The following is a 13,428-nucleotide window of genomic DNA, read 5'->3' as shown; positions in this document are numbered from 1 at the left end:
CAGAAAAATTAACCGCTATGTAGTGAAGATCACCCTAAAAATAACTGAAATAATCTATCGCCAATAAGCACTTTGTTTTATGGTTCCAGCAATTCAAAGCACATATAATGCAGCGTTATATGTTGATCCAAGCATGTGTTCACTGTGCGGCGATTGCCTCCTTCCTGCTCTGCTGCATACTCATCCTCCTAACAGTCACCACATGCCAGGAGGTGCATGCCCTCCGACCCCCCCACTTTTGGCAATTGCCTTGTCCTGTCTTCCAGCCAGTACTATCCTGCCAAGGGCCACAACCCCATGTCTGGGTCCACAATTATTTTCTGGGCCATGCTGATAGATCCGCACTCCGACTAACAGTTCTCCAAAGCAGAGTTCAACTCTTCCCTGAAAGGACCGATTCTCTGGCTCCACCTCCCTCCAGTGAGCGTTTCTTGTCCTGCCAGCTATCAACAGGTATAACGCTACGCATTGAAGGCAATGCAGGGTTGTATCGTTCTGCAGCATTGCTGTTACTACCCAGAACAGCCTTCAGAGAACGGTATTGTGGCCCAAGTTATAAAGAGTAGGTCAGTACAGTAGCAAACAATAGTTGGAACCAGGGTGTAGGACTTCATGAGATCTAAAATACATTGACCCTTCATACAAAAAGAATCCACCCTCTCCCATGTCAACTAAAAGGGCTGGAGAAAGTGATATGAAATGGTGCAGATCCAAAGCAGGTGGGCCAGAGGTGACAAGCCCTACATATTACCAAAGTTGATTGATTGGCTCATTTTGCAATATGGTTTCAACATTTCAGTTCAGGCTCCATTTTCCCATGGTCTTGATGGGAAGGTGGAGCCAGAGAATAATATTGTGATTTTAAGTTTTCCTTCATAGTTCTCATGTTTGCCACAAGGGGTCTTGGCAGGTTTTCTTCTCCAAAACCTATGATTATGAAGTCGGCTGCAGGATTTCATTTTGCCATGTATATACACTTTCAAGATTTTGGAACCAATTATTCTAAGGTGGTCCTTGCCCATTAACCGGGCAAAGGTTATATTTCTTAGGGCTTCCCAGGATAACAGCAATTTTAAGGATATCAGTGAGGATGACATTTATTTTATCTTAAGGCCAATATTTTCCTGTCACATCTATAATTCCCCTTTAGATTTCATAATTTTAATCAGTGGCCAGTTCTGAAGAATCGTGTCGGAATTCAGTAGCTTGGAATTTGATGGCATTTTTCTTGAAACCAGCTTTGATGACTCTGGATTTGATCCAGCATGGGAATTAGACAGGGATGTGGTTGTTGCTGGTTCTGATTGTCAAGGGTTTTGACCCATGTTGAATCCTTAGACTGGGTAGATGTGGGGATGAGCTGTCGCCGCCCACATTCACGCCAGAATCCAGGAGAACTGCGCAGTTGGCACAAGACCACTCCAAAGATACAACCTTCTTGTGGGGGGTTCCACATCACCAGTCTACTGTAAGGATGCCATCAAAACAATGTTAAGCAAGGGTCCTATACTATCAAGCAAAAGACCACTCTATTGAAATGCAGTAATTCAAGACAGATGCCAAAAATGGATGCAATACCGGTACTCACCACTATCAGAAAACCGGCGTTTTAAAACCACCAGACTTTTGTGTAAAACTGAACAGAGGAACTCAAACCAGGCCAAGGAAAGACTTGCTGAGAGGTGGATACAATGTAAAACTATATTCTGAAATGACTTGAAGGAAGTAATTATTTAATGTATATGTAAAAATTGTAAGTTTGATTAAACTGGGAACTAAAGTGACATTTAGCTGAATTCTGCCTGACAACTACCCCCGACAGGAGAAACCTGCTCAGGCACTCTTCCCAGGCCTAGCTGCATCCTGCTTCCCCACCAAAAGGAGTTGACACCTCTCTGATTAGATTAGGGGAGGGGCACCGCAGGAGGTTGAACAAAGCCTTGTCCTGGACTCAGGCAAATGTTATATTGGGGGGGGGGGGGCGTAAAGTGGCTTCCTCTTGGGAGAAGTGGGAGGAGAAGTGCCTCTGGGAGACACCCGAGCTGGAGGCGGGCAGACAGAAGCTTCCCCCATGTGCTTTGGAACCTAAACCACACCCATCTGGGCAAGAGCATAATTTAAAAAAAGATGGATAATTCATAGTACGGACTTGTCAGAATTATATAAGTAATATCATTATTCTTGTGATTTTTCTGTGCACGTTTTAAGAGGTGTTAGGACCCTGTGGTGTATGCTGGGGGGTTGCTAGCGGAAAATAGGGTCTTACTCCAAATGTCTGCATGTTAAAAATCTGACACTTCATCAATTAATGTCCATACCCCTTGCGCACATGTGTGTAATTGTTGGTAAATGTCCGATATTGGTAAACCAGTCAAAAAGCGCAAAATGTTGTAATTTCTGAATGCAAGCCCCCAGGAAGATCAGAGGCGGACAAGCATGGACCATAAGGAATATATAATGTGTACATGTAATTTCAACAAATTGTGTATCTGGGAAATATGTATTTGAATCAAATATAGATTTGTGGGCAAATTGACCAGGGGAGGATCCTCTGACCCATAAACAGACCTCACCATAATGACAATCCATTTCCTTCCCCCAATCATGGGAGAGGGGAGAATTGGGCCAATGACAAGTAGAGAGGGGCAGGCTCAGTTATTCCAGGCACACACCCGTTTTCAAAACACATAAAAAGAGACTGCTGGGACAGGTAGAGACATTGAATTCCATTTGCTGCAGAGCGTGCTGACCGACAACTTCACATCCAGAGATCCAACACTTAGACTTCCAAGCTAAACAGGGACTACAGAACTTTGAACCAAGAAGGCCCACTGCAAGCAAAAGTATTCTCAGCAGGCCTTCAGAATCCAGCAAACCTAACCAAACTATTCAACAGCCGGGCGAGCTGTTTGAATTCTTTGCCAAGAACTTGTGCCGGAACCGCAGACCAGACCCAGACCGCTGTGAGCATAACCAGAGATCCGGATCGCTGTGAGCAGAACCGGTGCCTGATTGACCCGCCGAGCAGAGAGAACCGCCGCTGGACGTGTTGACCAGATCCATGACGAGGCCCATTCATTTGAAAATTAGGAGTGAGTATCCGCCAGAACTGTGCAGAACCCAATCTCTTAGTTAAAATAATCTAATCCAAACTATTTTAACTTAAGTAGAACTGCCTCCTAGTAATCCTGTCATCTGTCATTCTAAAGCTGCAAGCGGTCATCTGTCATCCTAAAGCTGCAAACTGTCACCTGTCATTTTGAGTTTTACTTTAAATCCGAAAATCTACCTTTATTAAATCGTCTGTATCTCTGGAACCGTTTGTCCTAGGAACGATTATACTTTTACCGCAATCGCGATTTACGCACTCGCGAAATTTACCGCGATTTGCGATTTGGCTCAATTTCTCCACTTGTCAAAATATCAGCTCCATTCTTTCCTTTGTTAAAATCTGTTTGCAACCTGGTAATAACTCAGAGCATTGCTAAAGTGAGCCTGATCTAATACCAACAAGCATCTCTCACTCACCTTGAATCTCTAGAGGGAATTAAAATCAGTTAGCACATTTTCCCATCCATTGCCATCACATTTAAAAGCATTTTGGGCCTGTGTTTCAAACTTCTACCTGTTTCCTCTAAGCTTGCTGGGGGGGAACTGAATTCCGTATTGTATTTGATTGTATTCCTGAAGACTGTGTGTGTTACTTCCATCTCCTTGCATTGCATATAAGGGGGGGGGGTGATTTGCCACCAGGGGAAAAGTGAACATATTATCTCTTGTGAAACCATATCAGTTTAATTTATGTACTGCATTTATTCCACCTTGCATTTCCTTGAAACCATAAAGCATTTCCGCTACCTCATCCTCTATACTACTTCTAAGTAACCAAATCAGTTTACCAGTAGAACATTATCCATTGTTGATCACTGTCATACTTTAAGTGTGATATCCAATATTAATTTATTATAAAAGTGTGATATATATTGTTATATTTCTCAAAAAAACCTTTTAAATTTGCAAAACAGACCTACTTCTTGGCTCAGTGGGGTCAGGGGGATTCTAAGAGAGGGGTGTTATATAAGGGTTGTCATCTAGAGTACATGAACTGGACCTAAAAATATATCAATAAGGGTTTCCCTCAGCATCCCAGACTAGGCATTGACTTAGCTGTAGTGTTGAAGTGAAGCCGCTTAACATGATCTGTCGCTTTTACATATACATTAGTACAAAACGTTTTGGGTGCTGCCCAAGGTGACATTTTGCCTTTAGTGTGAAATTGATTGTGTAAGGATAGGTGCTAATTTCCGTAGTGAAGATACATTTCATCATGAATTTCCCACCACAGTGTCTGTGCTGAGGATTTCATTGAGGCTCACAATTTCGGTACTTTGGGTTTCCACTGAAGACTAGAGTTCTGCAAAGGTATTGGGGCCCAGTGTGAATTGGAGGTAGTCTCTTTCGCTGTACATGAAATCACCCGAGAAGTACTACTGTTGTATATAACCATATCATTGAAGTCCATCTAGCGACATGACAATATATTTTTCAGGTTGATACCACCTACTCATGCATTGCATTTGCTGAAATGGTTTTGTGGGGTTGAATTCCGGTGTTGGGATACGTGGTATACTGATAGGTTATTAAGATTGCAGTAGATGAAATTCCAACCTTTGATGCCCCACTTTGTTCTTTCTTCCCCCTACTAAGCTCCAGAAGAGATTAGTACCTCTGCTACCTGCCTTCATAACATGTCTGCAAAAAATATTTGGCCTGGCCGTTGTCTTTCTCTAGGCCTCACCACTCCCACTCTCTCGTTGCATGTTGGAACTCCTCTTGGCCCATCAGGACCCAGTGCTGTCAAGGAGCTCTGCTATATATGTGGTCACCTCCAGCCAACTCTTCCACATGAGGCTCAAATGCCCCAAGAGGCAATTGCAATTGGTTTCCAAGCGATTTTCATAGTTTGCACCAATGTATCTTATTTATGTTAGCTTGCACATCATTGGCAGTGTTTCAATTATTTTCCGCCTCTCAATTTTAGTCATCAAATGTAAACAAATCCCCTACTTTTCCCACAGGATGAGGGGTGCGACTCATAGGACTGGGTGCCTCCCTGGTCAACTAGCATGGAGGCAGGATGGGGAGGATCCCAGACACACTCCCCTGGCATCCATGATTTGGCAGGGGCAGTTCCAATGCGGCACTCCTGTGTACCCCCTCCCTGAGGAGGAATGTCTAAATCTCACAACTCTCTCCATTCAAGGGCAGTTAGAGGCAGAACCCCTAAAGATCCACACACAAACCAGGAAGTTCAAAAGACATAGCTCCTTGTAGTAAAGGACACTAAGCCCCAAGCTAGAAAGCAGACTCAGAGAGGGGTGGAATGTGACATTCCATGCAGTTTCTAACATCAGAAAGCAACAGACAGGGATAAGGCTTGAAAAAAAAAGTGTTATGGATGTCAGCTTTAAACATTTGGCAAACAAAGGAGAACTATTTCAAAGAAGAACAAGTTACTCTTACTTGGTAACGTTCTTTGAATGGGGTGGTCCGACGATGTATTCCATATCTATGACAGTAATCACCACAGCTGTGCTGTTTCGGAAAATATTTCGGCATCTGCGTCCTGCGTCGATGATGTCGATACGCTGTCCGTCCTCGAGGGCCTTCGTCGAGCCAACGTCACCGGATGTTATAAGTAGGACGCACGACGCCCGTAGCCTCAGTTGTAGTTTTTTCCCAGAACGTGTGGCACCAATCTCCTGCCAGTCGGACCACAGAAAGCCTTGCGGAAACGTAAGCTGCAATCGCATAAGAAATTCTGTAGCGGAGTAGGCAGGGTGGGAGCGATATGGAATACGTCGTCGGAGCATCCCATCGAAAGAACGTTACCAGGTAAGAGTAACAACTTCAAGGGGATTGGGTCCTCCGACGTATTCCATATCTATGACAGACTCCCAAAGCAGTGCCAACGTATGGAGGAGGGAAAAAGAATTTAGAACATAGAAATTTAGAATGCCCAATTAAATTGCAGAGTAAGGGACCGCCTTGCCAAAGGCCAGATCCTGCCCATGGATAGAATCTAGGGAGTAGTGTCGTACAAAAGTATGGACCGAAGCCCAAGTGGCTGCTTAACAGATGTTACGAATAGGAACACCCATCTGCATGGCAGTAGAGGCAGCCATACCCCTAGTAGAATGGGCCTGTAAGCCTACCTGAGGGTCCTTACCCGCCAAGCCCTAACATTCAGAAATTGCCAAGATAATCCATCTAGACAAAGTCTGCTTAGAAACAGCTTGTCCCAAACGCCTTCCAGCGTAAACTATAAAGAGCTGATCATCCACTCTGACCCGGGACATGCGTGAAATGTAGAAACTTAAAGCTCTCCTAGGATCCAACCTATGGAGCCTCTCCTCTTCCTTACCAGGATGCGGAGGAGGATACAATGCTGGAAGAATGACCTTCTGGCTCAAATGAAAATCCGACACCACTTTCGGAAGAAAGAAAGGACGAACTCTAAGGACAGCCCTGTCCTTATGAAACAGTGAAGGGTGGCTTAACTGAAAGAGCCTGTAACTCACTCAGCCAGCGGAAGTGACCGCAACTAAAAATACAGTTTTAAGGGTTAACGGTCTCAAAGGACAAGAATGTAAAGGCTCAAATGGAGCACCCATTAGGAATTTTAGAACAAGATTCAAATCCCAACATGCACCTGGAAAGGTGACGGTGGGAACACATTAGTGAGCCCTTTCAAGAACAGAGAAATTAAAGGAATTTTGAAATAAGAACACTCCTCAGACGAGCGCTTAAGTATGGACAGCGCGCCAGGTAACCTTTAATGGTATCCACTTGCAGGCCCTTGTGGGCTAAAGAAAGCAAAAAAGACAGAACCACAGGAATGTCACATGAAAAAGGATCCACATTCTTAACCCTGCACCAGTCGCAGACCTTTCTCCAACAGCAACGGTACAGGGACTTTGTTGCCGGTCGTCTGGCCGAAAGGAACACCTCCATCTCGTCTTCAGGGAGGTCCCAATCCTTATACCTCAAACTTTCAGAAGCCAAGCATGAAGGTTGAGGGATCTGACCTCTTGATGGAGAACCTGACCCCCCTCCCATGGGAGCAGATCATCTCGGTAGGGAAGACGACGTGGAGGGCAGATGGACAAGTCGAGAAGGTCCGGGTACCACATCCTCTGGGCCCATGCCGGAGCAATGAGGATCAATCGAGAACCGAACCTCTGTAACCTCTGCAGCATTTGCGAGATGACGGGGACTGGAGTAAACGCATACACCAGTGGGAAGGACCACTCCACCACAAACGCGTCTCCCAAGGCTCCTCTTGGAGGAAATTCCCGCGAGCATAACCTTTCGCACTTCCGGTTGACACTGGAGGCGAAGAGATCCACTTGAGGGGTCCCCCAAAGGGCGAAGATCTCCAGGAGAATCTCCTGAGCCAACTCCCACTCGTGAGTGATCACGCTCTGCCTGCTCAAAGCGTACGCTGTCTCGTTTTCGTCTCCGGTCAGATGAACTGCTGAGATCGGAATTCCCTGATGGATGGTCCAGAACCAGAGCTGCATCGCCTCCGTGCACAGAGGAAGTGACCCTGCCCCCCCTTTTTGTTGAGGTAGTACATGGCCACCGTGTTGTCGTCAGAATCAGGACATTCTTTCCTCGCACAGTAGGCAGAAAAGCTTTCAGGGCAAGCCTAACGGCCCTCAACTCCAACAGATTGATATGAAGTCTTGACTCCGACAGAGACCAACGACCGCTGACTGTCAAATCGTTGGCATGAGCTCCGCAACCTGTGAGGGGTGCGTCCGTCATGATTGTCACCTCCGACCAGGGTAGCCAAAATGGAGCCCCCATCAGAGTGCCTTCGTCGGCCCACCACAGAAGGTCCTGAGCGACCGAGGGCGGCACCTGAACGGGGTCCGACATCCTGCCAGAGGACTGTGACCACTACATCTTGAGAGCCCATTGCAGCGATCTCATTCGCAACCGGGCCTCTGGCACCAGAAGAATGCAGGATGCCATGAGGCCGAGCAACCTGAAGAACTCGAACGCCGGGAGACTCTGGGCACGTTGAAACTTGTGTACCATCTGCTGAATGTGAAGAGCCCTCACCTGGGGAGGAAAACACTGCCCCAGGGAGGTGTCGAGCACTGCTCCGATTTACTGGAGCTGCTGAAATGGTGTCAATTGGGACTTCTTTAAGTTGAGGGAGAAGCCCAGCTTGTGAAGGGAGTGGCAGGTGACGGACAGATGATCCAGGACATGCTCGGGAGAGCGCGCCCTGATAAACTAATCGTCCACGTAGGGGTAGACGTAAATCCCCCCTTCCCTGAGATACGCTGCCACCACCACCATGAGCTTGGTGAAAACCCTCGGACCGGAGGTCAATCCGAATGCCATGACCCGAAACTGAAAGTACAAGTTGCCAACCCCGAACCTCGGGTACTTCTTGTGTTTGGGATGGATCGGCACATGAAAGTAAGCGTCCTTGAAGTCGAGAGACACCAACCAGTCCTGAAGTTGAAGGGCCTGGAGGACTTGAGAGGGAGTAACCATCTTGAACTTGTCCTTCCTGAGGAGCTTGTTCAAACCGCACAAGTCCATGATGGGTCTCAATCCCCTGCCTTTCTTCGAAATCAAAACATAAGGGGAATACCATCCCTTGTTCCTCTCCGCTACAGGCACCAGTTCTATGGTGCCTTTCTCCAGCAGGGACTGAATTTCCTGCGCAAGTAGCGGATCTGGACTCTTCAAAGAGATTCCCTGGTGGATTGTCGTGAGGCCTCAGCCGGAAAGGAAGACAGTAGCCGTGGGCTATGATCTTCAGAACCCACACATCTGAAGCAATGGCACGCCATTCTTCAAGATGCTGCGCCAGCCTTCCCCCAACCGGCGAACCATGGGACATGGCCTCATGACTGAGCTGAAGCGGCTGCAGCATTGCCCGAGGGCAAAAGGCAACTGCCCGAGCGGCCTTGGCACCTCAAGTACCCCATTTTCCACCTCTGGCACTCCTACGGTGGCCCTTTTGACTTGCAGCTCCTCTTGATCTACTAAAGGATGAGTAATATTGAAAGGAACCTCCCCTCCATTGCTGTACGTTAGGACAAAAAGGCGGAGGCTGGCGAACTGCAGCACTCAATGACTTTGCTGAAGCTTTGGCGGTCTGCAACCTCTTAAGGCTCTCGTCCGCCTTGCTGCCAAAAAGATGTTCACCATCAAAGGGATGTTGAGGAGCCGGGCGAGCAAACCCCGACTTCCGCAACCACGCAAACCTGCGTATTACGGTGCTCGCCGCCATGGACCAGCTGACACAATCTGCCATGTCCAGACCCGACTGAACGGACTCACACATGGCATCCTTGCCATCCTGCACCATGGCAAGAAAACCATACCGTTCCTCCCATTTGGGAATATGATCAGCCGCTAACGAAATACAGTTCCACAGAGTGTGCGTGAAACGTGACAAGGCACACATGGAGTTGGCTGCCTGCAAAGCCGTACCCCGTGAAGAAAACACTTTCTTCGCCCAGCCATCAAAACACTTGTCGTCCCCATCAGGAGGGATGGTAGGGTACGACGCCTTCTTTGCTGGGGCCATAGCCGCCTGCACCACCAAACTCTCCGAAATGGGGTGCGTGGTCTAGTAGCAAGGGTCGCTACTGGCTGGACGGTATTTTCGCGGCAAAGACTTGCTCACTGCCGGGAGACTCTCTGGGGCAGTCCAAGCCGCTGCCACCCTTTTTTGCAAGGCCAGATGGAATGGCAGTACTGGGTCAGTTGGTGGACCTTGGTCGAGGATATCCGTCAGGTCATCCTGCAGAAAATCCACTGGTGGTGCAGACCACCCCAAGTATTCCGTTACTCTCGACATAAGGCGACGGTACGAGGACTCGACACGGGTGCCAGGCTCAGGCCTACAGAACTCCACCTCCGGAGAGGTGTCCAGACCACTAATGTCGTTCAAAGAATGCTGCAGGTCTTCAATCTGGCTATGCCCAGACAAAATCTCATCAGGTACCTTCTCAGGAACCATACCTTCCTCAGACCCTTCATCCACCTTCATCAGAAATATAATCCACAGGCTGGAATGAGGGCACAGAAAAAGGGACAAAGACATTATTAGCCTTGGATAGAGCCTTTCTAGGGGGTTCCACCGTGCCACAGGGTACCTCCGACGATACAGCCTCGAAAGGCATTGATGGAATCAGCGTCGATGTTGAGCGTGGCGCCGACAGCTTCGACACAGTCCTCGACGGCGGAGCCCCGAGCGTGTCCTCCGACAGCCTGGGCGCCGATGGCTTCCTCGGAGGCAGAGCCTCGAGAGAGTCCCTCGACTACTTCGGCGCCGCAGGCAGAGGCTCCAACGGTCTCGAGGCGTCGAGGACCGGGACCTGGAAGGGACTTATCCGAAAGGGACCTCGAAGGCGCCCGGTGATCCGACGACCACTCGAGTCCGAAGGCGTGCGAGTGGTGTCTCTAGCACGGTCACGGCCGGCGTCTTTCGACAGCGTGGACGGGACAGAGCCCTGTGACTAAAAAATCGTCATCATCTCCTGCCGAAAGGAATCCCATTCAGCAATAGTGAAATGCTTGTTGGAACAAGCAACCCGCCGACGGGCGGAGTCCTCACATGAGGACGGGGAAGGCGACCGGTGGCGGCACTTCCGTGAGTGCCTCAAAGAGGCAGAGGAATGGCAGGACCTACTCCGGGACCGAGACCCCCGGACCGACGACGACGATGCGGAGAGTCGCCCCTCGAATCGTCAGTCAAAAGGCCGGTGGACCTCGACTTCCGGGGCTTAGCCACCTTACCTACAGAAAGCTTCTTCTTACGCTCCCGCAAGGCCTTCGAAGTAAGCGACTGGCAGTCCACACAGTCATCCATGTTGTGGTCCCCACCGAGGCACCAGAGGCAAGCGACGTGCGACTCCGTCAACGACATCTTGGACCCGCATTCCCGGCACATCTTAAAGCCCGGCCGCAGGGTAGAAGAAGACTAGGACATCATAGATATTCACAAACTAACAGGTTTGAGGAACCGAAAGAACAGAACTCGGAAGAGTCGAGGCGCGCTGAGATCTCTGAAGCAAACACGTTCACGGAAAAAAGGAACTGAGGCTACGGGTGTCGTGCGTCCTACTTATAACATCCGGTGACATCGGCTCGACGGAGGCCCTCGAGGACAGCGTATCGACGTCATCGACGCAGGACGCAGACGACGAAGATTTTCTGAAGCAGCACAGCTGTGGACATTACCTGTCATAGATATGGAATATGTCGGAGGACCCAATCCCCTCGAAACCCTCTTTATGTAAAGTGCAGGTCAATTTCACCTTCATTAGAGAAATGAATCCATGCGATATCTATAAAGCCACTTTTGACATGGAAAGAAAACCTCAAAAAAGGAATTGAAACATTTCCTGATTTCATGCAGGAAACATTGCTGTCAATGAGACTTCCTGTGACCGATTGCTCCAGTACATTGTTGCATGACCTACAGTTCACTCATTTAGGAAACAAAGTTACAATTCCTCTAGCAGAAAGCATTGCAGTTACCCTTTGAGGTACCTCAACGATAGACAGCTTTCAGCTTTATCCATTGCAGGCACAAGGTGACTGGCCACAAACGAAGGGGGCGGGCCGAGGGTGAATTTCAAGATGGCAGCTAGGCCAGATGTGGACTTGGCCTTACCCCACGAACCTAGACAGTGCAGACGAACTTAGGTGCAGCTGACAAGGAGGGCCCTACCCCAATTGCCTCACACAGATGGAAGGGTTTGAGCACTATAAAACCAAAGGGATTTAGCTAGTCAATTATTTGAGAGATGGAGAAAATGGAGATGTTTGGAGAGAGAAGCTGGAGCCAAGGAGAAGGCTGACATTTGGAAGAGGTTGGCGAGCATTGAAGACTGGCGTAAGGAGAGGCTTGAGAGTTGAGGGAGAGTGAAGGCTGGTGAGTGAAAACCTGAAGAGATGGGTTTGGAAAAGGAGGGTGGTATTGAGAAGGTGGTGTTATCAGCAGGTGACAAAAGTGGTAGTGAGAAGGAGGTGGGTTGTTGGACTACAACACTGCACCCAGCAGCTGCAGTGTTGAAGGTGATACCAGGCGTTTTAAGGATGCACTCGAGGGAAGTATGGGTGGAGGAGTTGGAGGGGATGGCAGTTATAAGAGGTGCTGGCCATTTTTAAGAGTAGATGGTAACAGCAGAAGGTGGCAGTGACTGCAGGGTAATTGAGACAGAGGGCTACCAAAGAGAAGGTGGTAATAACAGGAGGTGGAGCTGGTGACACTAAGGAGGTATGTAGGAGAAAAAATGGGTAACAACCGTAGGTGGTGGTAAGGCAGAAGGGACAACATTGGCAGCGAACAGAGTCAGTGATGAGATTAAAGGACATAATTAGCCAGTGCAGGAAACTTCCAAAAGGCCAGGTCAGGACAGCACAGATGGTGGAAGGAGGTGTAATGTCGGGACAGGAAGATTATTGCAGAACTGAAGAGGAACAAGGAGGTAGAACCATCGGTCACTGTGGGGAAGTTGGGAAGCCAGGAATTGATCGATCAATCAATCTTTTCATTGATCTCCCAAAAAGGTTTTTGCCACCATACCCTGCTTATGGCATTGGGTTTAGTCTTTGGGGTTGGGATCCTCAGTAACTCTGAATTAGTCCCACCGGCAGGAGAGTTCAGGATCGCTTAAATCAGACAATGCTTAATGAGAGTCCACCTAGAGTCAATTAATCAGATCATTCCAGTGAGGTCTTGCCAAGATTGGGGACTTGGAATGTTCTTGCTTTTAATTATTGGAGAAGTTTATAAAGAAAACCTGTGTTAGAAGGCCCATCCTGACAGAACTGGTTTGAACCTCAAGAGTAGTAAGGGTGCATTGTTTTGTGTTCATTACTGTCTTGGCATTCTTTCTGAAAGGTCTCAGTCACGGGTATGTGACAATGTATTTCCTAGAGTTAAAGCCTTAAACCCTCGGAGGGAGGAGATGGAGCAAGTGGTGGAAGAGGTGAGTGAAAGGCAGATTTCAATAACTTTTGCTAAAAATAAACATGCAGTTGTGAGGTATCAGGGGCACAAAATTGGGCAAAAGCCCCAAAAGAATATATTGGGTCGATAGTCCTCTTTTTTTGTTGACGGGGGGCCTGTCTCTAGGGGTCAATTATATATATGAAAAAGAGAATAAAGCACAGGCTATCCCTCTGTTCAACGCACAAGAGGGTGTTTAGCAAAAACCTACTCGGGGCTAGTGCTTGTTTGAGCTATCTGTAGAAGATCACACTGGCAATCTCGAGACATACAGATAAAACAGTTTAATTAAGAAATAAACAACATGTTAAAGGCAGAGAGGGGGGGAAGGAACATGAGAAATTATTGCAGGTGCCAAGGACTGCTGAGTGAAA

At 48.0% G+C, this 13,428-nt stretch overlaps 1 protein-coding gene across 7 annotated transcripts in view; it reads right to left on the bottom strand.

Annotated features, from left to right (window-relative positions):
- The window catches only part of DIAPH3 (diaphanous related formin 3), a 2,562,783-nt gene that overhangs the window by 1,787,633 nt on the left and 761,722 nt on the right, over positions 1-13,428 (bottom strand). The gene's annotated exons all lie outside the window — the stretch shown is intronic.

This window comes from Ambystoma mexicanum, chromosome 7q (genome assembly GCF_040938575.1).
Source record: "Ambystoma mexicanum isolate Mex_15411 chromosome 7q, UKY_AmexF1_1, whole genome shotgun sequence".
Taxonomy (NCBI): Eukaryota; Metazoa; Chordata; class Amphibia; order Caudata; family Ambystomatidae; genus Ambystoma; species Ambystoma mexicanum.
The sequence above is the reverse complement of the archived record's forward strand: the minus strand, read 5'-3'. Positions and strand labels throughout refer to the sequence as shown.